We start from the raw sequence: 27628 nt of genomic DNA, 5'->3' as shown, positions 1-27628 counted from the left end.
ATGATGGAGACTTGACCACAGAGTCACTCTTCCCGTCTCTAGTTGTGCCTGACCAGCTCTAACCTTGAGCTTCATTTTATGCACCAGGTAGGTAGAGTTAACCCACGCGAAGTGCTGATTCTAAAGCAGAGAGCGCTAACTTCAGTAATTTGTCCCAACAAGTTGAAGGCTGACTCCCGCAGCAAATTAGCAATGCTGGCTGAGTCATGAAAGGGTCACAGACTAAGCTTCATAGCAACTATTTGCCTCTATTCTTAGCAATCATCTCGGCGCGAGAGAATAACACAGATTTAGGATCTATTCACACAGCAGACTGGTCGCATGTTCAGAATTACACAGCGCCGTCATTCTCATCGTTAGGGTGGCTGTGCCCTGCCCCCCTCCACCGTGGAGAAGACGGAAGGTCTCTCATGCTTAATGCCTTCCAGGGGCTTAGGAGCAGCAATGGAGGGAGGGCTTTGGATCTGCACATGGCTATATGTTTTACAGGCACACGCAGCCAGGAAGAATAGAAAAATCTTGGACCTAAGAGGGTGAGTATGAGGCGCTCTGGTTCCAGCAGGTGCCACCGTTTAGTGAAGGAAGTAGAACAAGGCCTGGATCCGGCATGGATGTGTCAGCTAAGCACCGAGCTCTGGGACTAAGCTCCAAACTTGTTCCTTGAACCACAGTCACAAGGAAATTTTGATCTGAACCATTATATTTGCACAGCATCAGTATGCTCTGAACGATTATGTGTCAGTGTGCAACAGGGAAAGATGGGGCAGCTAAAGGGCCTAAAGAAGCAACTTGATGTCTCTCTTGTACTATCTATAAAATGCAGAGTCTCAGGAATGTGCCGGGCTGTGTCAGTGGATGGCGAGTGAGATGTTCTGGATCTAAAAAGGAATCAGCTCACATTTTCACTGTGGTCTTAGAAGCACAGGTGTGTATACACACAGTAGCCATAAAGTTCTGATCGGAAACATGGCAACTTTTCCAGACAAGCTGAAAACAGGATAAAGGTTCAGATAAAAATATTCTTTTTTAAAAATATTTATTTATTTATTTATTTGTTATGTATGCAATAGTCTGTCTGTGTGTATGCCTGCAGGCCAGAAGAGGGCACCAGACCTTATTACAGATGGTTGTAAGCCTCCATGTGGTTGCCTGGAATTGAACTCAGAACCTATGGAAGAACAGGCAATGCTCTTAACCACTGAGCCATCTCTCCAGCCCAGATAAAAATATTCTTGCTGCTACAATTGTTCCAAGGACTATCAATCAGTAGTTTGAGACTTTGAAAACTCAAAACTCATCCCAGGTTTTTTTGGGGTGGGGGGTGGAGTTTTTGTTTTTGTTTGGTCGTGGTCATTGTTCGTTCAGTACTGGGGCAGAACCAGGGCTTCACTCCTAACAAGTACTTGCTCTACCACTTGGTAACACCACCGACTCCTTCCTTTGTTTCATTATGTACTTGCCTTTGTTGGTCATTTGCTTTTTGAGCAATGCGGTCATCTCAAAATATTGCTGCAACTCCTGCTTTGAACTGCCTTGTGGTGCAAAACAAATCAGCCTTTTTCTTTTGTCAAAATGTAGAGATGCCTTTTGGCAAGGTCTAGATAACGGAGGTCTTAATTTCCACTCAAGGCTACAAATCCCTGCTAGGACTGTAGTGGCCTAGGGAAGGGGATAAAGTGGGTCAGAGGTCAGGATGAGTAGCCGAGACTTTGTGCCTTGCCACTCACTACTCTCTTCCCAACCCTGGACTCGGTGAGGCTACTCTCAGAGTTCTCAAAACAGAATTCCCTATGATTGTCACCTCTCCCTTCAGTCAGTGCCCTCACGGGCAGACAGCTCGACACTGTGCCAAGAGCCACTGCACCCCAGAAATCAGCACAAGTGTAAGACAAACCGTTTGACCAGTTCTTTGAACAGCACTCTGACTCGTCCTTTCTGATTCATCTGAATAAGTAAAGCTTCCTGCCTCTAGTTCCTGCCAGCTTCCAGATGGGGCTGGCAACCCCGATAAGGACAGATCCCCAGGGGAAGAAGGAATGTCTCCCCTTCCCCCTAGGAAATATCTCTGCAGTGGACACTAGAAACACCACATGAAGCTATGTTATCTGAGTAACCTATAGGGTCAACCCTTTTCTCAGTTCTAGAAGTAATAGAGACACAACCCAAGCTGTGGGACCGAGTTAAAGGTGCAGAGCTCTTTCCAACGCATTTCAAAAGTTTTGATCAAAGCCACAGTCCCCCAGGGTGTTCATTCCACAAAGCAACACCTCGCAGTCTGTAGTCGGCCCGCTGGCTCTGCTGAGGGTTTTCTTCTGAACTTAAATCTCAAGCCATAGACAGGAAAGGTTGTAAAAAAGCTGTTGTAGGGATAGGAAATGGGCACGGAACTAAGTAACCTCATCAGTCATATCCGTTCAACAGAGCATAGTCTACCGCAGCTTAAAGAAGTCATGACCACCAATAATTATTTAGGAGGACGCCAGAGCGTTGTGACCCAAGCCACAGTCCCATCCTGGGGCTCATCTGCGAGGTTGTGGCTTCTCCACACCAGGTAGAGGGGGGAAAACGTCCTGCTCTAAACCAATGAAGGCTGCAGTTGCAGAAGCTTAAAGATTGAGTTGGGATTTTATTTTTGTTGTTGTTGTTCCTTCAGGGAGCATAAAAATCCCTACAAAACTTAACAGGGTCCTCATTTCCCAAAGGGCAGATGGCCACACTCACACACACACACGCGCGCGCGCGCACACACACACACACACACACACACACACACACACACAGGGGTGCTTGACCATGTACCACTGCATGTGTGTGGAGGTCAGAGGCCAACCATAGGAGCTGTTCTCCCCTTCTTTCACCATGCAGGTCCCCGACCAAACTCAGCCTGCCAGGCTTGCAGCGGGTGCCTTTTCCCTCTGAGCCATTTATCCAGCCCAGCATGTGTTTCTCAGGCTTCGAAACTGGCAAAATTAAGTGATCAAATCAAAGCACCTTCGGTCTTACCCAGCCCTAGCACAGTCTTTCACTTGGACGGGTTTACCACCATAGGGACGAGGCCATCTACCATCCCAAACATCAGGAATTTTTATGGAGGATCAAACCAAATTTCCTTTGGCTGGAAAGCCAAGACGACAAAAGGCGACAGGGGCAGTCTGTGGCCCTCCGGAAGAGCGACGGCCCCACCTAGGAAGTGCTGAGTACCGCACAACCCATTTTGCGGTTCTGCTCAATTTTCTGCAGGCGACGGTAAGTGGTGGCGACAAGGTGTCTCTCTCTATAGCTCAGTCTGTCAGTCCACTGCGGGACGGGCTGAGCTGCTGATGGATTGGCCTTGGCACAGGTGATTCAGGAGGACGACAGCAGCAGATCCGTCCTTCCCCGGGCTCCCAAAGCAACTGTGTAAGAATTTAGACCCATCCTACCACTCAAAAGTAGACTGGAACCTTTAAGAGTTCCCTGCATTAATGTCAGTTAATAAGGCTGAAGACGGAGCTATAATTCTGCCCTCTGAATTGACAGGTAGCAGTAGGCTCACACAAGCTGTCGCCACTCTCTGGGTATCTGTGAGGGACACACCTTACAAGAGGCACAGACACACTTAACAAGGGAATACACATGGCTTTTCAACACCCTCCACCCCAGAAGTCCTTCCCCTCTGGCTCCTCCCCAGCATGTTTCTGCTCATTAGAGCTTCGCATGGTGCTGGGTGGGAAGTCCTTCACTGACCGAGTGCGTGTGCAGTATGGGTTTAATCCCTAGCGCTCCTCTGTCCAGATTAAAAAAAAAAAAAGAAGAAAGGAAAAAAATAGAATGGAAAACCAGAGACGATCTGAGCATGTTATTTTACCGTCAGCTATAATTCTATAAAATGAAATACAGGACTCATACATTCCAGAAGCACTGGGGTGTCAACCAAGTTTAGAGTTCTCTGTGGATGGCAAGTGAACCTTGAAGCCAAGGTCTCTCTTTCGGTTGAGGATTATCATTAAGAATCTGAGCTGTGTGAATAATATTGATCAAAACCCATTTAGTTCATGTTTTTATTACTGCAGAGATTGATTGCTGGGATCTGGGTTGTGTTTAGGTGTTCCAGAAGTTGGCTCCTTCTATTGTAACCCGCGCAAATGCAATTGCCTGCCTGGGCGGTGAGAGTCTAGCAACTGAAGCATATAGCCCTTGCACTAGCTTATCTGCCGTCGCCTAACAGTTAAAATCTGGATTAATTTAGGTAAGACATGATTTGCATCTAAGAAGCGTTCCATTTCAACTCTTGAAAGTTCAAGTATTTTCTACGTTCATCAACAAAAACGGCCTTAAAGAACCTAAATAAGCAACACTTAAATTTCCTTGTCTGACGTGGTAATTCTACTTCCGCCACTTCACATGGACTCTGCATAAACAGTTAGCCAGGGTCAAAGGTTCAAACCAGTTGGTCCGTCTCCCTTCCTCCCACCCCTATCCAGGCAGGTTAGTCTGCACCTATTTGATCAGGTTCAAACTGGTTAAAGCTTGGCTCGCTTTCCTCATAACTTATTAGAAAGACTCAACAAAAAGGCAGACTCTCAGTTATCAACCCAGTTACTCATGAGAGGCTGAACAATTAGAGTTCATCCAGTTCATTATTTCTAGTTTCAAAGTGACTGCTGCCAGCAGCTCAGATGCTAAGTGCTCTGGTCGGATAAGTGAAGGGTGTCTCCTCGGCCTTCAAGTTCAGGGTCAAGAGTTTCTTCCTGTGGACGAGTTTTCTGACCACAAGCAAAACCATCTCTTTTCCCCTTTCCCTGCTAGTATAGCTTACAGAGTTCAAAGTTTGCATCTCACTGCTTCCATGGGATCACTCAAATTACCTCAAGACACTCAAAGACCTGAAGCAATCAGAGCTGTCTTTTCAGGTAGTCTAACAGACTCTTAAAAAAAAATCTAAAGCACAGGAAATCACATCATCTTTTTATTTTTAAGGCAGAAAACACTTTAGTGTATTAAAACTTTTGATGGGACAATGCCCTGGTTTTCTTTAATATTAGAAAAGGAGCGAGCAAGAATGAAGGTCACTTCTTGACCTCACTCTGCAGGTTTGGAGGGGATCTCCTAGAACAGAAGATCTGGACTTCTCATCCCTAAGTAAGGCCAGGGTCACCCAGCGTGGCAATCAGCAGCACATGATCACCAGCAGAAAAGTACACCAATGGATGGGGTCCCTGCCCACCCCTACTAGCATTGGAAAAGAATGGTGTCCCAGAATAGGCAAGCTTTTTGTTTGTTTTGTTTTCTAGAGACAAGGTTTCTCTGTGTAGCCCTGGCTGCCCTGGAACTGGCTCCGTAGACCAGGCAGCTGCAAACTCATAGAGGTCTGTCTGCCTGCCTCTCCCTCCCAAGTGCTGGGATTAAAGGCGTGCACCACCACCCAGTCTCATCCATGTTATTTTTTATTATTACTTTTTGTTTATTTATTTAATTTATTTATGTTGTGTGTGTGTGTGCATATGCATGTGTGTGTGTGTGGTGGATATGCATGTGTTTGGGGAGAGGGGTTCAGGCACCTGTACGCCTATGGATACCAGAGGAGAGTATCAGGCTTCCTCCTCTATCACTCTCTATCTTATTCTTTTGAGGCAGGATCTCTCCCTGCATCTGGAACTTTCTTTTTTGCCAAGTTAGGCTGGAATTCAGTCATTTCTCTGGTCTCCACACCATTCAGTCCTGGGGTTACAGATCACGCACACGGTTTGTTAAGTGGGTGTTGAAATCCAAACTCAGCCGTCACGCTTACATAGCAAATACTTTTAATTGAGAAGCCATCTGTCTACTCCTTTATCCATGTTTTAACAATATATAAAGAAAGGCAAGAAGAACACAAGAAAGCTACAAAAAAAAAATACCCCAGCATTTTAAGAAATGGCCTACAATATCCAATGCTGTAGGAAGATTAAGAATTAATCTTAATTCTTAATTAAGAAGAATTGAGATAATCTTCTACATTCAGGACAGGGAGGCAACAGATGGCTTTAGCTAGTGGGGTGTCCATAAAGCATCTGGGGTAGGAGTTAAACGATGGTGGGCTGAAGTGTGTCAGGGAAAGGGACAGAAAGGATACAATAAATACTGTCAATTCCTTTACCAGTTTTGACTCTAACAAGGAGGCAGGGTCAAAAAACACAAAAGGGTGCACTGAGAAGATGAAGGTTTTGTTTGGTTTGATTTTTGAAGATTAGAGTGGCTGCCCATCCCCCGCCATGTGCACTGAAGATGAAAAGGAAAAGTTGTGGGAAATGGAAGAAATTGATTGGAAAGCAAGAACTATAAAAAAAAAAAAATTGAAGGTTTACAGGGCCCAGAACACAAGCACAGAAGTCTGAATGGAAAAAAAGAAAGAAAGAAAGAAAGAAAGAAAGAAAGGAAGGGGGGAGGAATGGAGATTTTTTTATTATTATTTTTATGAAGATAAAAGGGAGAAAGCAGGCAAAGGGAAGAGTCCAAACTAAGCATTACTGGCAGACTAAACCTGACCATGAGAGGAGAGAAGGGGAGGGAACAGCCCTCAGACCAAGAGAAGTGGCCAGGGTCTAGAGACCCAAGAGGCCAAAAGGCAAAAAATATCAGGCTGGAGAAGGAAAGTGGAAGCCCAGACCCTGGGAGGGAGGGTTTAGGGTGGGGAAAAACAGGGAAGAGCAGTGATGGGTGGAGCCACAGGTACTGAGGATGCTGGGAGAGCTAGCGAGTGTCTGCTTTGATATGTAAATAGGCACCTCAGTTAGCCATTTGTCCTGGATTTCTGAGACTTAACAGAGTCTAAGGTAAAAACAAAGCTTTTAACGTGAGAAAAGGGGTATGGAGGAACACAAGAGGACAATTAATGTGCATATATATGGATATTTGCTCATATCTGTAAGTCCTTCATCCCCTCACCCAGAAGGAAAATCTGCTGAGTCACACTAGCCCTGTACTGGTGGAGGGCAGGGGAAAGGGAAATGGCGGGCAGCAACAGGCCTGCCTGCTCCACCCAGAAGGCAACATAGTAAGAAGGTGAGCTGAATTAGCTTGGCAGCAAGGGAGGACCTCAGCAGAGAAGAGACTGATGATTGCGGAAAGAGCTAGAATATATGGGGAGGAACATGCATAAAGGTGGTTTTCAGAGATCTTGGTCTTCACTAACTTATGTAGAAACTTCCAGTAATGATTCCCCTTGCTTCCCAAGGGGCATCAGATGTCACTTCCCTGGGATTAACTGTCCTCAAAGCAGCCGGTTTTATTCCGTTTACACAGGTCATAGACTTGGTACAGGAAGGAAACCTCACAGGGTAAAAGCTGAGGCTATCTGCTGACCGTGAGGGGAGGTGTGGTTTATCCATGATTTGAGGCCTCGTACACACAAGTGTTGAGAACAATGAGAGGGGCTTGTAGGGTAAATTCCTGGCTTGAAAACGCACCCAAACCAAGCAAAACCCACCAGTCTCTGAGCTTGAAATCCTACCAATCCCTGGGCTCGCCCCAGGCTTCGGGAGAAGCCCTGGGAGGAGCCACAGGCGCTACTGTCTTTCCCAATAAATCTCTTGAGTGAGGTTTGTTGTGTGGTGTGACTTTGTGGAATTCCCTGACTCCCAACTCCCAGGACCCCTTTCCCCTGGGAGCTGCAGCTCTTACTAAATTCACAGTGATGGCTGAGTTATGTCAAGGGGTCCCCTGAGGCTGACGGTCACAAATTTGCAATAGCATCCATCTGAATAGCAGTGGGTTTTCTCCAGAAGTGATGAATGGCCTGGCTGAAGGAAATAGAAAGCACACAACTGGATCTCTTCCGGGTTTGTATTGCCCCAAACAGGACAACTTCACATCCAACATAGACAACACATAGGAACCACTAAATAAATCTTTACAAATGAATGAATGAATGAATGAACGAACGAACAAGACAGTTGCTAATATGACTAAAGAGTGGTTGAGATGATAATCCATCTTATCATCTAGTAACCAAACTGAACAGGGAAGGAAGTGAAGACAAGGGGACCTGAGAGAGGGACCAACATAAAGGGTCCTATTTTCTCAGCATCCTTAGCCACCTGAGCAACTTCACACCCAAGACAATTTGAGTTGTCATTGAGTCTTAGGCACCCCCTGGTGGTTGGTCTGAGAGTTGGTAGGTCCAATCCTCTTTCCACACACACACCCCAAGTGTTCCCCCTTTCACCCTAATTTCTCTTTAGACCTTCTCCTTCTCATTCAGTCTTTTAACTTGGTGTCTCTCTTCTCTCTTTTTATTGCCCATCTACCCTAGGTATCTCTCTTTCTTTTGGCTTCATCTGGTTTCCCTTTTTAGTTTATGAAAACAATCCCATCATGGTAATTACGGATAATCATAGCACACACAGTACTTGGGAAAGAAGGGCGAGGGAACCTTTACATTGCAAAGTTCAAGAAACCAAAGCTTCTCAGAGTTACAGGAAAGAGACACAAATTTCAAATGTTACAAACTACATCATCTTGTATCTAATTACCCTGTCCTCACCTGAGCACAAGCACTCAGAACATCTTCTATTGTGACATTCCTCATTAGTTCTTTTAGTCATTAACATTAAAAGTATGTTGCTGTTAAGGTTTTATTGCAATGTATATGATTTCTGTTGCCGCATAGGTTGGGTAGTTGCTTGGAGAGTAAAGACGTTTATGCTGTTGTCCAAGTGGACTTTTGGACCACAACCTATTTGCCTGATTCTTTGTTTAGATTTCCTGAAGTTCACAATAAGCTACTGAGTAATAACTCTTGATAAGGTCTATGATAAATCAGAAGGAGTGGTGACTGTCTCAAAGGGTCCTCCAGCCACCTTTTGGTTTTCACTTCCTCTTGTATAGCAGGCTATTTTAAGATTGTTTCCATTCCCTGTGCTCTTCATCCCAACCCTGACACTATTTGTATCTCTTTGGTGGCGTTTTTTTGTAACGCAGGAAAACTTAAATAAGTTCCAAGACTGCAGAACAGCCTTATTATTTGACGGTTGCGAATCTCGTCTGGGAAAAACTCCAAACACACATTTGCCATTTTAAGCCATTCCTTTGAATCCCCACTATTGTCAGCAGCAGCCCCATATTATTGGCTTCTTATTGATTTTCCCCCTTTCCCTTTCCAGAAGTTAGCTAGAACATTCTAATTTCCTCTTCTTTCATTATGTTTTCTTCTTTCCCCGAGTTGTTGAAACACACAAGCGTTGTTTTGGCTTTTTGACTTCCAGAAAAAACACTTCTCACCATAAGTCACACTGTGCCATGCTGGACCCATCGTCCTCTTGTTACTCCGCATGTTGTGACTCTTCAGCCTCCCCTCTTCGCCTTTCTCGAAGTTACCCCGCATTCACACCCCATCTCCTGTGGAGGGTGTGTCTCACTTCCATCCTTTTCCTTCACTCCCGCCTGCCTTATCATTTCCCCCACCCATGTTCTGTCCCAAGGTCCTGCTCCAGCTCCAGACAGTTCCCTGCCACATTTATGTATTCTCTTGCCAACCAAGCTCCAGAGTCCACTCCCTCTGCGTGGTGAATCCTGTGCTCTTGCTTTGAGAGGCCAGGCCACACCTCCCAGATACGATGGCACCCAGGAACTGCTTCCTTAACTCTCCCACATGGAAAGAGAGGAGCCTTGATTTCTTCATTTCACAAATGAAGAAACTGGATTTCCTGGAATCCAGGGAAAGAAAATGACCTTCGCTGTAATGGGTCAATGAAGTGCTCAAATGGTAAAGACCCCAAGTTCAGGCCATTTAGCATCAAGAAGAAACCTCAAGCCCAATGGTTTTAAGAGACGAGATTGGTAAGAAAGAAGCGAGATTGGTAAGAAAGAAGATTGGTAAGACTTCAAGTTTCGTCCTTCAAAGAGTTCTTAATCCAGCTACTGTAGTGTAGGGAACATGGTAGATACACAACAAATGCTAAATTAATCCTTGGTGTATCTGAGACCAGGGACAGGAAAGCAAGCCTCGCTGCTCTCTCGGTTTGGCTTGTTTGAGATTGTGTTGCTTGGTCCTAGGATGCTTCTTAATATAAAACATCCTCTCGTCTGACACTTCCTTCTGGCCCAACCCCCTGTCCCCCAGATCAGAACAATACACAGTTAGGGGAAAAGGCGTTGCAACTCCTGGGCTCCTTTCCAACGCAACAGCACTATTGACTTTTCCTAACGACAGGATAATTATTGCTGGTTATTACTCTGGATTTTTCCATATGTCCTTTAGTCTGGAGTTGTGATAACCCAAGACTGCCTTTTAACGCTTTCCGACCCCTGCCCATTGACCTTACTCTACACCTTTGCCTTTGGTTTCTGCTTTTATGATGACCCAAACTTCATTTGCCTAATCAATGCCTCATTCGGTCGTCCCTGCTCGGTTGCGTCTTCACTTTGCCAAAGCCTCCCTGGAAAAGGGCCTTTGTACTTGCAGCCGCGCCTCATTTAAAGCAAGTTCTTGCTACGTTCATCACTTTGGCAAACAAGGACAAGTTCAAGGAAATGAGAGGCCAAACTTGACAGAGCCCTGGGTGCAGCTGCCGGCCCAGCTGTGCGGCGATTCTCGGCGGGTCCATTACCTCACGAACACAACGACTCAGCACGGCTTCCCAAGTCCAGCACTCCTGTCGGCCCAATATATTTGGTAACAGCCATTATTTCAGAAATGAATGCCTGTGTGTATTTATAGCAGATCACATGCCGGCTCTATCAACAATTAAAGAGATTAGGATTCAGCAGCCATATTTCTCTAATTAGGACAAGATGGAAGGCATCGTCCGTAGAATGCTGCAGTTGGGACAAGGTTTCTTTCCTAGCAAGACTGCCATGCTGCATGTCAAGAGTCGGACATCTGACTTCCCTAGAGCCACCTCCCCCGTGAATGATACTCACTTCTCTGTCTGTCCCATGGAATTTTCAGGCAGGGGATTCCGTTTCCAATTGACCCTTCAAATTCCCCCTTCTTCCTTCCAGGCAGCCACACGACGGGCTCAGTGGGCTGTTTTAAGGCTGGTTTTGAAATAACATGTGGACAGCATCATGGGGCCATTAATTTCATTCAGAGACATTAGTTCCCTGGAGCCTGGGTGTACGTTACATCCCCACACTTGAAAGGCCTCCCCTCTGAACAGAAGCCTGATCTCAGGGTCTGGGCCATAAATTCCATCTTGCCTCTCTCCTGCTCGTACATTATTTACGCAATCTTCTCAGGGAGCTGACTTGAGACTTTCCCTCATAACAACAATCCACAGGCACTGGAAGCTCTGCTGTAACGGGAATGCAGGCTCCGGGAGAGAGTTCCACCCATTCACAGTCTCGATAATAAAATATGATAATCTAATTTGGTAAAAATAAACTGTGAAATCAGAGATTCGAGGCAAAAAACTTTAAAGATGCAATTCAGACTAGCAATCAGTGTTCATTCAGCCCTGTACCGTCTCGGCTTTCTCCCTGCACAGACGCTTAAGCAATGCTAAATTAAATAATTGACAAATTTTTAAAACTGCTGGGAATTACCATCTGTACTTAATTTTGGAATATAAAAAGGTCCACAGAAAACACCCTTTATGATTATTTTGTCTAATAACAGATATGAAACAATACAAACATCCTAGTCATAAAATATAATGTGTTTCAAGCACTCTGGTTTACAAATTCAAACACAGTTTTCCAAACAAAAGCCCACAGGAGACGTAAAATACTGAGTTATAAATACAGTTCTTTCAAGAAAAATGTCTAGCAAAATAATCAAGTTATTAATTTAAAATGTACCTCCCTCTCACCTCCCACTTCCCTGCAAATATTTTTTAAAAAATCAAAATAATAAACAAACAAAATTAATCTCACCCCAGGCTTCCTATAGACAGTAACGATGAGCATTGCTTTCTCAGATTCGGCTCCTGGATACACACTGAGCTAAACGGTCCTCTCCCCAGAACTTTATTAGGTGGTGATTGCATTTCTGCAGAATTAAGTCTACCACTGCAAACAAACACGCTGGAGCTTCCAGGAAAACACAGAGAAGAGAAACAAGCTCCCTGGACAGGAACGTACTGGCAGATACAAGAAAACAAGCTGACACTTACACCGGACAGTTCTCCCAGGTCCTGCACAGCGGCAGCCCTAGCGGTACATCCTAGTCTTTTTTAATCCATGCTCTGCTCTTCTCACTGATGGGACCACTCAGGCACATGGTCAAGTTGCAATCAGCTTCCCCCTCAGTGATGTATGAGAGCTGGACCGATTTATCTTGTCTTTCTACAGCACATTAGCACTAATGTCTGCCTATGCATCCTACCTTTCTCTAGCCGTTGCCCCGGCTTTATCATTGGTAATCTAAATTAAAGAGCCAGTGAACAGAGCAGGGTTGCTGTCCCGCACCCCTCCCTGTTTTCCTTGAAACAATTGCCAGGCAGTCACTCCCAGACAAGGATCCCACTGTTTATTCTCTCGAGCCTCTCCTTCTGGACCCCATTGAGACTGGACGTCTGAGTGGCAAGGGACAGGCCAGCGAGGCTGTGGTGGTTCAAAGGTAAATTTACACTTTATGTTCTTTCACAGCAGATGGCCCCAGGAAATCCTAGAGAGAGCTGTCATCTACGAGGGTTTCAGCTTGGAATTAAAAACCAATGCTTTTCACTAAAATAGCAACCTGATACCCCTCTGAGTGCCCTGGCTGCAGGTCTAGCTTCACGTTTTTCTCAGAGATTTTCCCAGAAATGTCATCCTTCTTCCACAGGTACCTGGCTCACATGTGCATCCCCCAGTGTCTGTTTTGATAAGAAATTTGAATGCAAATTTACATACAAGAGGCTGAATAACCTATTTAAGAAATTAGGGAAATTTGCCAAACAAATGGTTAACTTTGTGGTCACCTGCTATCGACAAACAGCTGATAGGGGGAGGGGGCAAAGACAGCTCTTAAATCTTAAGATGTCCAGTCCTCCCTCTGAGACACGCATAATACTTCCGTAGTCTCCAGAAAGGTCTGGGAAGCAGAAACATATCGGAGTACATTTTTCAGATGAAAGTTTTGGATCTCTTTAAAATGTTGCCACGTTAGCAGCATCTCAAAGCCTTTAAAACTAGATTTACAGTAAGCATCGGACGAGCGGTAGGTTCGTAGTCTTCTTTTAGGCACAACAGCTAAAGAACAGCTGCGAGCAGCAGGACTCCGTGGGTACCACAGACGCTCCATCTCTATTTTGGAGGAAACATGATTGTTTTCATCGCTTTAAGCATGTTTTTGCGTTCTTAATTTTGAGTTTTAAAATTAAGAAATTATGGGGCTGGAGAGATGGCTCAGCAGTTAAGATCACTGGCTGCTCTGCCAGAGGGCCCAGGTTCAAACCCAGCACCTACTTGGCAGCTCACAACCGTTTGTAACTCCAGTTCCAGAGGGTCCCAGACCCTCCTCTGGTCTCTGTGGGCACTAGGCACGCATGCGGTACAGAGACATAATTCAGGCAAAATACACACACATAAAACAAAAGACAAATTTTTAAATTAACAAATTGTAACGTACCTGTTTATCTGAAAGTATAAAATATAGGTTTGCCATTTCTTTTAAGATTTATTTTATTTTTAATTATGCAGAGGGAGGGGTGTGTAGGTATTTGTATGTGAGTATTTGTGCTGATGGTGGCCACAGCCACCAGATTCCTTAGAACTGGACTTCCAGGTAGCTGAGTGTTGGGCAATGGGAACCTGACGTGTGTGCTGGGAACTGAACCTGGGTCCTCTAGAAGAGCAGAGTATGATCTTAACCACTGAGCTATCTCAATAGCCCCCAAACTTGTCCTGTTTAATAGCTTTATATATTCTTCAATTCTCTCATCCTTGGCGTTGACACTACCCCTTTCGAGGGGGACAGTAGGAGGAACTGAACCCAGAGACAAGTGTATGTTATAATTTTTATTATAAAAATGTCTTTATTCATATCTCAACAGTATAAAAAGAGATGTTTGTTTCACATACAAATAAATACTACTTTTAAAAAAAAATCAATCTCAAACTTCCTGCTTCTCAACTTTCTTTCAAATTCCAGTTAGTTGAAATAAGACTTGGAGGGCTTCTTAAAGACTCCCCGGGCCTGCGCTAAATTTTGAAAGTGTGTATTAACTTCTACGTTCTAGAACTGAGTTACCCTGCACTGAGCCACAAGCAACTAGAGAAATTAGATTCAAAATTTCCATCCAGGCCCGTTACTCAGCAGCCTGGACCTGTGTACCATTCCATTGCTCTTAGGATGGAAGCCAAAAATCACAGTCCAAGTACTCAGTCCTATTTCTCTGGGAAGAAAAGCTCACCTTTCCAGAACTGCCTCGCTGGGACTTGGAGGCATCCATCAATTCAGTCCTGAGTTCCTGCTCTTAACTGTGTGCGGAGTAATGTAGCTCTAGCCCAGAAGGCCGTCTCTGCTCCCCAAATCAGCTAAGGTAAAACCTAAGGAATAATTCCAACTCGGGAAGGTAAAGATGAAGGGGGGGGGGGCAGTCCTAGGAGGAAATTCATCCTTTGATAAACCTTGGGCAGAGGAGAGAAGGAGACCCACCAGCAGGAGCGGAGACAAGTATTGCCCAAGTTGTTCTTACAGCTGCTTTCAATATCTGTGCCTTATGCCAGCTAACAGGTTTTTACCCCATGGCCACTTTTTGGAGCTTTGTCAATAACTCAACCATACCCATGATATTCCTGTCAAAATTTCTTTCTTCCAAAAGCTATCTTTATTTAAACTACAGCAAACTTTGCTGGTTTTTAAGAGGCTCCCAACCCCCTTCCCCATCGCAAGACCATGAAACTGAATTCCACAAAACTAAAGACCTCCCTCGTAAGGCAGCACAATGTTTAACTGTAGATAACCTCAGTATAAACTAGTATAAACACCTGAAAGCATCCGGGGTACCTACTAAATGAGGAGACCTTGGTGTGAGCTCAGTGCACAAGGAACTGTCACGGGAAGGTCCCGCAAGGCCCAGGGTACCTCCTGTTCCTCTTGCCCTTGTCCTGAATAGGTTACACCATGAGATCCGCAGAAGTTCTAAGACGCGGCACCAGAGACCTATGCATATGTGTGTATGTGTGCATACGTATGTGTGAACATGTTTTACATTTGCCATAAGGTGTGATGATAGAGTTCGTCTGGTCTTGAAAGTAACTCTATCAGATCAGACATCCTGCGGGAGCTAGGGGTAAACTCAAGATAAAATAGTTGAACGACAGCAACAAAAATGGCTGAAAGACACAAGACAGCAACTGGAGGCAGAGGGAGAAACGACATGATGCTGACACTCATATGAATGGCTTCAGAATGAGGAGCTGACCCAGTCAGCAGCTTGGTGACTATCTCAGAGAGAAACCTGCAGGCTTACGATGGAGCAATCAAGAGCATGGACCAGGGATATAACAACAACTAGACAATGAGGAAGGAAATCCCAGAGAGAAGACAGACACACAGGGAAAGTACCAAAGATCTGAACAAACGGAGGCTGCCTGGTCCCGGTACCAGGCATGTGCAAAGCAGACTCCAAGCCACTTAGCTAAGGCAAAAAGAAATTTTCATATTACTTTGTCACTGGAAAGGAAAAAAAAAGTAGAATATTGGTAGTCATTTAAAGCTTGTGATGAAATTCCAAATCTCCATGATGCATCATTTACAATATCCAAGCTACATTTCAAAATCATTAGACAAAGGAACATAAAATATGAGCAGCCTCCAACAAAAAAAGTGCCCCCTGGACAGCAGCCCTGAGATAACGCAGGTATTAGTTTGGGCAGTTGTAGCATGTAAGGCAGCTATTCCAGAACAGGAGAGATGGCCCAGGGATTAAGGGCACTGACTGCTCTTCCAGAGGTCCTGCATTTGGTGTTCAGCGCCCCACAGTGGCTCACAAGCATCTGTAACTCCAGTTCTTGGGAATCTGATGCCCTCTGCTGGCCTCCCCAGGTACCAGGTACGTAAGAGGTATTCAGACACACATGCAGACCAAATGTCCATATGCAAAATATAAATTTTAAAATATTAAAGTGGAATTGTTGGCAGTTTCTGAGGCGCTCTTCCCATCTATAAGACAACTGCCAGTCAGCTGTAAAAAACACAGCTAACACCTCCAGCTGTGGTGCCTTGGATGGAAGTTCTGTCTTTCAAAGCTGGTCCGAGGCAGGGCTGACAGGAACAGGCAAGCTTGCCCAGCGGCCATCTCTATCCCAGCACCCTCAACCAGGTAGCAGAGATGCTCTCGGCCCAGCCGTGCTGTCTGGGGCTTCCTTCTACCCCCCATTTTTCTACTTTCTGCCCTTCTTTCATGATGACAGATGTCTTTCTGCTCTATCTCCTCTTCTCCTTCTGTGGTAGCAAATGAATCTCTCAGACACACACCTCCATCTGCTTCCTGGGGAGCCTAACAAATGTAGAATTCTAAAAAACATCAATTAATGCAAAACAAGGCATGCAGAGAAAAATAAATGAAAAGCACGTGGAACAAAGCAGGGACCTTTATTAGGGGGATCTAAATGGTGGCGCCCACTCCCCCATCAAGGCCCAGAGATCTCTATGGGAGAGAGGAAGGAAAATTCTAAGAGTCAGAGGCGGTGGATGGATTCAAGGAAACGGTGTTTTCCACACGCAGCGCGGAGCTGCACATACGAACTAAGAGATCGCCAACAGTGTGCACCAGACCTGCCCAGGCTCCAGCCAGATGAAACCCCAGCACGGAACGGGGAAGAAAGGCATGAAGTCCCATCCCTAACCAAGGAGCTACTGGAACTTGATTGCCACGGGTGAGGGAAAGTCAGTTTTCTGTAGAGGAGCAACACTTGGTATATTCCATTCTCCAGAGCAAGGCCCACACCTGGGAGCCATCGGCAAACACAAACTGAACTCCAGGAGTTTGATTTGCTTTATGGGGGAGGTAGGGAGGATGTCTGTGACGTTTGATAGGTAGGGAGGCGGAGGAGGATCTAGGAAGAGATTGTGGAAGAGAATGAAGGTGATTAAAATATATTTCATAAAATTCTCAAAGGATAAATAAAACCTTTTTAAAATGGGGTGTGATGCTTATGATTCCAGTGCTAGGGAGGCAAACCCAAAAGAGGTGAGAGAAATTATAAAAATCAGGTGGGAGGCTCCTCGTGTATACTAAGCACCTGAACAGACTCTTACCGCCGCCCCCACCAAACAAATCATAAAACCCAGAAGTTTTCAAAATGGGAGGGGCCCCATTCTATGATCTCCATGCCTGTTTAATAATAAAAACTTGAAAACTACAAACCATGGGAGAGAAATCATAAGAAAGTGGCTGTGGGGCTGGGAGGACGGCCCAGCGGATAAAGGACTCATCATATGACTGTGAGGACCTGAGTTCGAATCCCCAGAACCCACATAAAAGCCAGACACATGGAACAAGGATTTGCAACCCTAGTGTTCCTACAAGACGGTGGGAGGCGAAGAAAGGAAACCCCCTAGAAGCTGGCAAGCCATCTAGCCTACCATATACATTGGAGAGACAATACCAAGCCCCTCTCTCAGACAAAATGGGAGGTGTCCCCTGACCTCCATATGTGTGTTGCAGCACACGCACACCTGCATTTGCACACGAATATGCACAGACGCACGTGTGTGTACATGCACACGTATCGTCACAAGAAAGCAGCTGTGGCTAGCCTAGCATCTTATGAGCGGCATTTCAAAGAAGAGTGTGAGCACCATAAAGAGGGTATTCGATCATAACAAAAGAAGCGGTTCATCCGTGAGCTCTAAAAATAAAATCCATATTGCCCAAAATAGAATGCTACAAAGCAAGCTGCAACAGAATTTATTATTAAATGGCCAAATTCACGACGTTAGTCAGAGATTTTTAATACTCTTTTCTCAGTAGCTGACAGAATTCGGCAGAAAATATCAGTGGGCCTTATGCTAAGGGCCTCACCCAGAACCACAAGAGAAGAAAAAAAAAAACAGTGGAGACACAAAAGATCTGACCACCACCACCAACTGCACTGTGCTGACATCCTCAGAGTACTGCACCTGCTACCCGCGGGGCATGGGTACCCATGGTGTAATGACCAGGACAGAAGCAAGATGTGTTACAAACAAGCCTCGATAAATACTAAAAGATAGAAATACTACAAAGTGTGTTTTGGGTAATAGTTTACCCAAATCAATAGCCATAGCAATAAGATAGTTAGAAAACTCAAAATATTTGGAAATAACACACTTCTAAAGAACTCAAGGAAAAGGAGAACTCATAACCAAAGGAAGGACTCACAGAGGAAACAGAGGCGGCTCTGAGTGACAATGAGAACGTGCCACCGTGCACTCTGGGGACACCATTAAAGCCGGCTCAGGGAAGCCTGCAGCCTGAGGGACTTCCAGTAGACAAGAAGAAAGGTCTGGAGGCCAGGAGGGAAATCTTTACAAATGAAAACAGAGAGATTGTTTATGAATCCAGCGCTAATATAAGGAATGAATTTTTTCGTAAGAGCAGAAATCAATGGAACAGAAAATTTGAAAAAAAAAATAATGAAACCAAGCATTGGTTCTTTGAAAGAAAGCAATAAATTTCTAACTACATCCATCAAGAAAAATCTAAAAAGAGGGGACGTAAATCCCCAGAATAAAAGGTTCTCTTTAGAAATGCAGAGAACTAATAACTAAACAAAACTAAACAAATAGCTTTATGCCAATAAAGTCTAAAGCTTACGATAAAATAGATAAATTACTTGAAAGATACAATTTACCAAAACTGACAAACAAAGCAATTGAAAATCCTCAATAGCTCCATGTCTGTTGATGAACTGAATATGTTCTCAAAATCCTTCCCGTAAGGGAAACTCCAAGACACGGGACTTCATGGTGAATTCAATCAAATATTTAAAGGCAAAAATAATACTAAAATCTTACATAACTTTATCGGAAAAAGGAGCAAAGTGGAATTCCCTTAGCCCATTCTGAGGCCATGGTAAGCCTACTACCAACATTTGAAAGAGATCCATTATGAAGGGAAAACTGAAGTCAGCAGCTGTTAGCACAGGCGTAACTATCTTCAGCAAATATTAGTAAGTCTAAGCTGGCAGGGATAAAAGGACAACCAACCTTTCACATAAGTATTAAGTTTACCTGTAAGACTACAACCTGCAATCAATAATAAAGAAATATAATCAATAATAATGGAATAAAATTACAAAAATTAAAGTATTTTGTAATTTCAATGAATTTTTGAAAAAACTCTCAGCAAATAAAAAAAATAGATTTCCTCAGTCTACAGTTAAAATGATGAAGGGTGGAAATGCCCCTAACATCAATGACAAGAAAAGGATGTACATCCCGAATAGGAGCTACCTTAGTCGGTGTGATAATGCAAGAAAAATAAAATAAAAGGCATAAAGGCAGAGAAAGAAAGAAATGAGAGTCCCATTACATACAGATGATACGACTATTTGAATGAGAAAGTCATGTTATCTCATGGGATTATATTTATTTCCTGTATATCTGTTAAAAAGGGGTTACAGAAAATTAAATTGAACTGTGTTTCCAAACTATGCCTGACACACAGTAAGCATTAAATTAAAATACATGTAAATAAACAGTCTGAAAAATATACATATTAGCCTACTAACAACATACATTTATTCATCATAGCACATAGTAGAGGCTAACTTAAAAAAAAGGTTATTACCGGCCAATGGTGGCACACACCTTTAATTCCAGCACTTGGGAGGCAGAGTCAGGTGGATCTCTGTAAGTTCAAGGCCAGCCTGATCTACAGTCTGGTCTACAGAGTTCTGGGATAACCAAGGTCACACAGAGAAACCCTGTCTTGAAAAAAAAGAAAAGAAAAGAAAGAAGAGAAGAGAAGAGAAGAGAAGAGAAGAGAAGAGAAGAGAAGAGAAGAGAAGAGAAGAGAAGAGAAGAGAAGAGAACAACAAAAAGCAAAAATGAAAAATAAGGTTATCTTTGTTCTGGGACCCAGGCCGTGACAAAACTAAGGACCCCTAACACTGAGATGTCTACAGACCCTAGGCTCAGAGACAGTTCAAAATCAGAGAGGTGAAGTGTGCTACAAAGTGATTGTGACAGAGATCCTGCTTTTATGCCTCTGATGCTACACAAGCATCCAGGTGTTATTTTGCTTTTGTTTTTTGTTTTGATTAGTTTTGGTTTTTGTTGGTTTGGTTTTTTGTTTTCTTTTTGTTTTTTGGGGTTATTGGTTTTTGTTTTTTTGTTTTGTTTTGTTTTGTTGAGACAGGGCTTCTCTGTGAAACAGTTCTAGCTACCCTAGAACTCACTTTGTAGACCAGGCTGGCCTCAAACTCACAGAAATCCACCTGCCTCTGCCTCCCACGTGTTCTGATTAAAGGTGTGCGTCACCACTGCCTCGCCCAGGTGTTGGTTTTAATGAGCCCATACCTTCCTGTGGTTTACCCATAATAGGGACAGAACAGCCACGAAAGACACTTAAGGAGACAGAAAAGAGTAGTGTTCAGTCTTAGGACAAACAGATACCCTTTTGTAAAAACTGTATTGACACATTATAGAAAAGTATCTGGAGATGTAAAACAAAAATGGTGGACAGCTCAGGGTGGTGGGAGTGGGGGAATATTTTTTATAACATAGATTTGGCATATTGTTTGGACTTTCAATGGTTATAACTAAAAATAAAGAGATGCCTCTTGATAATGTAAAATATTAATATTTAAAAGTCACAGCATTTAGTCTTTTTCTCTTTTTCTGGGTCCAAGAAGATTAAAAGAACACTTTCTTGGTGCTCTTTAAGCAAAGATGTGGTTTTAAAGATCACATTCCAGGTGCTTTCAGCTCTAAGATCCTTTCCAGCATTCCTCCAACCAACACAGAAATGGGCTGAACACGGAAGTCAAGCCAGCTCACAGGCCATCCATCCTACCTACCAGCAGGTCCGCTGGCTCATAGAACTGAGCGCCCCGGAGGTAAGGGCTTGACTCCCAAGAAGACTGTCTGGCTAGCCAGAATCTATGCCTTCTGATTGCATCTGACTCCAGTAACCGGTCTTCCCAACCCTATGAACCATGTAGACCACAGGCTGTCAAGATCATTGTGCATCTAGACCACAAAGCTGTAGTTAGAATGCCCTTCGCCACATGAACTCTATCTGCCGACAGCTTCTCAGGCAAGCAAATCAAAATTCAGAGAGGCCAAGCGACTTACCCACAATATTATGTTTGTGATCAAATAAGGTCTTCTGAACCTTGGGACACATTTTCTACTGGGATTGAGAAGGGACTGAAGGACATGCCCTACTGATGGTACCTATACCAAGGACAGTGCCTTTATGTACACAGGCTACATTCGGCAACAGCCTGAAAATAAGGGCTGAGGAGAGCAGTTTCCTGCCATTAGCATAGACTGTCATTCTTTCACCTCATTACTGTGATCCCTAAGGTGCATGCACACTTTCCCTACGAATGGTCCCTTAGACTAAAAGACAGAGGGCCCCCTGTGCATGATCCACCTCTCTGCCACACCACTCAAAGATGATTTGGGGTGTAATACAAATGTGGGTTTCTTGGAGTGTCTTCCCCAGTTCCGCTGCAGGCAGGAGGAATGCTGGAGATATCTAACCTGGTGTGATGTTTTACCATCATCATCATCATCACCACCACCATCATCATCAGTAGTAGTAGTAGCTAGAAGCTCTGAACCAGCTCCTAATGTCTAAGGGAAAACCAGTGACAAGCCTCTGGAATTACTTAAAAATCAATAAATCAGAGACTACGTCAGGTTAGGCAGAAAACTTGAATAGAACACGAGTAAACCTCGCTCTCCTCTCTTTTAAGGAAGGGAGCCTGAAGAACATTCAAAGTAGCATCCCTGAGGGCATGAGCTAGAATTCATACACAAAACCTAAAATAAGAGACATGGAATATGGCATCAGCCTTATCTTCTTCTCCGTAAAAGCCCCTGAAGCCTACCGTTATTTGTTAGGACAGGCTAATAGCTGCCTTACACTCGGAATAATAAAATGGCTACCATCCATTAACATCACACTGTTTTTCACTAATACAGACAAGCTTTCCTACTATTCGTAAGCTCCCCTAATGTGTTAGACAAGATTTAAACTCACATAACCTCCAGTTTGCAGGCTGCCATCTGGGGCGTTGAGGAACCCATACGACTCTAAGAAGCTACAGGGTTCCTGGAGGTCAGTCCTGGCTGGACTCAAATGCTGCTCACAGGGACTAAATGGTCACCTTTTCCCCAGACATGCTACTACTAATGATTTTCCAACACAGAAGCTTTTAAAGACTTTGATCTTCTGCAAAAACTCAGTAAACAGAATGGTGATCTTCCAGCTGAACAAACAGACCAGGGTGGACCCCTTAGCATCTGGCCCAGCTCCAGCCCGGTGTTTCATTAAAGTGGTATCATTCAGAACATGCAAACAACACAGTAACCCTTTAACAAACAAATGAATTATGTGAGCTTCTATGGGTAATTTACCCGAAGTAATTAAAAATGCTAAATCAAACAAATTATCATTTTAAATGACAAGTAAGTTTTAATTAAACATGATTTCTACACTAAAAATGAAACTACCAACTCAACAAAAGGAACCTTATGTGGATAAAAGGTGACATATTCTAGGGGAGAGTATCATGACTTTTCATCCACAAGAGTAGGGCTGGGTCTCACAATTTCCACAAATGGCACCAGCTCAGAAGCAGTTCCATGCTTCAAGTCAGTTGACTGTATCTGAGCTGCCTCAAGTGTGGATCATTTTAAAAGGCAAAGAGAATCTTCAAACATAGAATCACCCCAAATGCAGGACAATTTCACTCCAATGAACAGCTCAGTCTTTGTCTACCGGTGAGAAAGGGATCTCAGCCTGGTCTACCTAATGAGTTCCAGGACACTCAGAGCTACATGGTGAGGCCTGTCTTGAAAAAGAAAAAAAGAAGGCAGAATGAAGGGAGGGAGGGAGGGGGAGGGAAAGAAATAGAACGAAAGAAAGAAAGAAAGAAAGAAAGAAAGGAGGGAGGGAGGGAGGGAGGGAGGGAGGGAGGGAGGGAGGGAGGGAGGGAGGGAGGAAGGAAGGAAGGGAAAAACGAAAGAAGAGGATCTCAAAGGTCACAGCCCACCAGCAATGCAGAGTTCTTTGTAAGGAGCAGGGGCCTTGAACCCACACTGAAACCACCAGAGTAGTATGATACCTATCAACCACACAATAAATGAGTTTGACGGATCTCTCCAGTCAATAGTCATGAAAATGAACATATGATCTCTCCAGTCATCCAACATGTACAAAATTAACACATGACCTACTAAAGATTACACATACGTATTTTTATAGGGAATAATTCAACCTTAAGCATCGTGATAGTCTACATTAAAGCTTCAGATAATCCCTAAGACCAGATGTGTTCACATCTGCGCCCTGGTTAGGACTTTGTCCCAGTGATGCAACAGGATTCTCACCTGACCCCATCCAGCAGCCAAACAACCAAGAAAGCCCCCGAGAGCCACCTGCTTTCTTCTCCACATGAAGCGCCTCCTCTGGCTCGGCCTCCTGGGTCTTTCTGGTTCACCTTCAGCCCAGGACGCACAGATGTGTGCTGTCCCCTCCACACTCGGCTTTCTGGTCAGGCCAGATGACCCAGGGCAGGTGTCTAGGAGGGGTTGACAGCATGCAGCAGGGTGGTGGCAAGGCTGAACAGGGAGGGGCCTGAAGCCCGGCTGGGGAAGCCATTCTGTCACCACTCCTGGCATCTGGGCCTCCTCACCTGCCCACGCGAGGTCATTTTCAACCTGTGTCCCTAAATAGTCTGGCCTCAGAGTAACCCTACGAACACAATTAGGATGCTAATGACAGCGGTTTGGGGTTGCGTGGAGGTTGTGTACAGAGTGGAGCTGAAGCCACTGGCTTTCCTCTTGTCCCGTCTCACTCTGGAGAAGCCACACAGTGTCAACTCTGAGTGAAGGCAAGGGCAAGTCATTTGGGAGACTCGAGAGACAGGGAGGGCACGGTATGTTTCCACCGCCCTGTGCCCTTTGCTCCTGGTTGTTCCCAGAATGAGATGTATCCAGGCATTTGCTCCTCAAGCCGCCACTGACATTTTATACCTCATGGCAGGCACAACAGAAAGACCCCCTTCCGCTACAGCATCACCGCCTTCTGCTGCTTATATTCCTGAGAGTGGAACTAAGCAAAACAAACAAGCAATTCCAAAACGATGTGCTGGGTAGAATGGGAGCACCTAGGAGGAGCACAGAGCCTACCTCGAGTGGGCATGGCCAAGGGACGGGACACAGCAAGCTGCTTGTGGTCAGATACTAGTCCATCTGTGACCCACGTGGCTTCTTTGACCCAGCAAAAGAATTATCCATTCGCGGAAGGGAATTTTTGTCACATGTTAGAGTCGGCGTTCCAAGAGTGTAAGCCATCTCCCCTCAGCTCTGCCCTGGGCTGTGCAGGATCAGCAACTATTTACCAAATACGAATTTGGATTTGTTCTTGGAACTTATTTTAAGCAGGTTCTTAGACGGCGAGGAATATAAAGATCCCCCCAAAAATCCATCCCTTAAGAGTTCACAGACAAGAATGTTCTTTAAAGATACTTATAAGCACATGGAGAGATATGGTGGGGTATAGCCAGTCAGTCAGCCAGTGGAATACTGCTCAGTTACACACACACACACACACACACACACACACACACACACACACACGGGGGTGGGCAGGCCATGCTATTATAAAAGGGGCATCAGCACAGTTGTTGCCAAGAAGACTACAGATTTGCAAGAACTCACACCTGCTGATTTGGGATGTCTTCTCCATCTCTTCCTCCAAGTTCCCTGCCATCCTAAGAGCAGTTGCTAAGGACTGTAGGAGGGACGCCATGGAACTAGAACTAAAGGGGTCTGCGGTATCCCCAGGGGTGGGTGATGAAAAGATGTAGATCCCAGCATCGGTGAAGTGGGAACAGCACCATGCATGGAGTCAGTGCTGTGTAGCTATGTGTATTGATGAAAACTGTGCTCCCATAAATACCTTACCCATTTGTTATTTACTTGGGAGTAGACAATGTTTCAGAAACATTTCATATTCCCTCCCTGTCTGCCAGCTTCACCCCATTGCCACAGAGGAGCCAGCTGCTGTCCCAGCGATGTCATGTCAGGGTGTCTTAGTCCAAACAGCTCCAAGCAATCTGCATGCCAAGTTCTATCACCATCCTGCTGGTTGGCAAACATCACACATTAATTATAAAGAGAACTAACCTGGGCTTGGTTTGCCTTTTAACCCTGCCCACTTAAAAATGACTGACATTATTCAAAACAGCTCATGCAGGGCCATTCCCTAAGCTATCAGCCATCTTATTAAGTGTCCCAACCATGGTTCCTTCCAAGTGTAAGAGAGTGTGGCTGCCCTGTCATGTATTTACCCACAGATTATTGCAAAATCCTCACTGCTCAACTAGAATCCTATAGATCCAAAAGGCTGCCAACCTCCCTACTCACGTATAACTCAAAACAGCTCCAACCTGGCCGGGATTCACCACAGGATCCCTACTGCTCACGTCATCAGGGATAATTCCCACAATGCTTTGTGCCCAAATCATTGGGATTTGTATTTCCATTAGACAATTTGTAAGCTTGTGACAATTTTCTTTCCTTCCTCCCAGGAAGAAGATAAGTTTAAGACTGAGTATATGGCTCAGCTGGTAGAGTCCTCTCCTGGCATGTTGAAGCCCTGGGATCAACCCTCAGCACTGCGTACACCCACTGTCACGGTGCATGCCTGCAATCTCATCCCTGCATACATCCCCTGTCATGGTGCATGCCTACAATCTCAGCACTGCATACACCTGCTGTTTGGTGCATGCCTACAATCTCAGCACTTTGGGGTAACCAAGAGACAGGAAGATCAGAAGTTCAAAGGTTTCCCTTGGCTACACAGCATGACAAAGATCATAAGACTTTATATAAAATGAATATATAAATATATTAGTGAATAAATAAACAAATAAGCAAATAAAAATAATGGAGGGAAGGGAGGTAGAGGAAGGGAGAGGGGAGAGGGAGCAGGAAGAAAAGCTGTATTAACACTTAGTAAATTCTCAAAGATGCCAATTTATTAAAAGCTAGCGCTAGGATCTGAACTTGCTTCGCTTGGATGTTTGTTTGGTCTTGCACACCGAAAACAAAGCTTATTAGCAGCCAAATATTTTCTACCTCAAAGATTATATTAAATGTATACTTTCATTTTTGGATGGCTTAAAATATGCATGCTATTGGAAGGAACGAAAATATAAATGTAAAAATATCAAAGTCCTCAGGTCTCCATCTATGAAATAAAATGTAGGAAGCAAGCATTGCAAGTCAAACATCTGAAAGAGTCCTCTGAGGGAATGCTCTTCTGCCAGCCACAAGTCACTGGGACACACTGGGGCTGGGTTTTCTAATTGTGGTTTTCTTTAGTCTGTTTGGGTTTTGGTTTGGGGGACTTATATTGTTTTATACAGTTAGCCAGCTTTCCGCTGCATAACTTTCTGATCACTAGAGATCATTCAAAGGCAACCTTGGTGATAAAGGTCGTTGACTCTCATGCTCGAGAGCACACAGCTGATTCACTGTGGGATATGAGAAACAAAGAAGATGAAGGGGCAAAAAGATGGGAAGCATCGCTACAACTCACTGTGAGGTATGAGAAACAAAGAAGATGAAGGGGCAGAAAGATGGGAAGCATCGCCACACACAGCCAAAGTTGTCTTTCCAGAAGAGGCCCAAGATGGAGCCTGTGTACCTGTGTTCACCGAATGCTTCACGCCAAGGTCCAGCCCTGCGATGGGTATCTGGAGGTCATCTGAGATCTCAGAGATTAACCTTGGGCCGGCTCCAAGATCTCGTGGGTTCAGTTTAGGACACTGAGAGGATACTCGCAGGTCGAAGCCATTCTGTCCTTGGGGGACTATACAGCTCCTAGCCTTCCTGGCATGGTGCCAACAGGGCACACAGACTTGCCTGGTATTGCATTCTTAGCCAGCCTGCTGCATTTGGCCTACACTGAAGTATGCACCCACCAAATGTATTCGACCACAAAGATTAAGTATACATAAGGCAAATAACACACATACTACATCGATACTGTTTTGAAAAACCTTACAATTTAATGCCCATGACCACAGCAGTTGTCAGTGATGAGGCTAGCCCATCCTGTGGGCTAGGGGATAGCTCAGTTGAGAGAAGTACTTGACTTGTAAGCACAGGGGCCTGAGTTGCAGCCCCAGAACCCACAAGAAAAAAAAGTAGGGTAGTGGTGTATGTTTGTGATATTGTCATACCAGACCTGGGGAGGAAGGGATAGGATCCTGGGAGCTTACCACTTGGTGAGCTTTTGCAAAAAATACAAATAAAAAAAGGTTGTCCTCTGGTCTGTGCATATACATGTGCATGCACACATGCACACACGCGCACACACACACACGCACACATGCACACACACGCATACAGAGAGAGAGAGAGAGAGAGAGAGAGAAAGAGAGAGAGAGAGAGAGATTAGCTCAAACCCTATGTCAAAGAGAGATTGGCTTCTGCAAACATATCCTACATATCGTTTTCTACTTACAAAAAAAAATGGCCTTTGTGCTTGAGAGATCTATTGGATAA

At 44.5% G+C, this 27628-nt stretch overlaps 1 protein-coding gene across 5 annotated transcripts in view; it reads right to left on the bottom strand.

The window, feature by feature from the left end:
• Positions 1-27628, bottom strand: part of Rapgef4 (Rap guanine nucleotide exchange factor 4) — a 262768-nt gene that overhangs the window by 148257 nt on the left and 86883 nt on the right. The window contains exon 1 of one of the 5 annotated variants that reach the window (XM_048426318.3): positions 23441-23502. The exons of the other annotated variants lie outside the window; for them this stretch is intronic. The gene's annotated coding sequence lies outside the window, so the exon portion shown is untranslated. Of the gene's footprint in view, positions 1-23440; positions 23503-27628 lie in introns of those variants that run through there. 5 annotated transcript variants of the gene reach the window in all.

Source organism: Myodes glareolus, chromosome 21 (assembly GCF_982192425.1).
Source record: "Myodes glareolus chromosome 21, mMyoGla1.1, whole genome shotgun sequence".
Taxonomy (NCBI): domain Eukaryota; kingdom Metazoa; phylum Chordata; class Mammalia; order Rodentia; family Cricetidae; genus Myodes; species Myodes glareolus.
The sequence above is the reverse complement of the archived record's forward strand: the minus strand, read 5'-3'. Positions and strand labels throughout refer to the sequence as shown.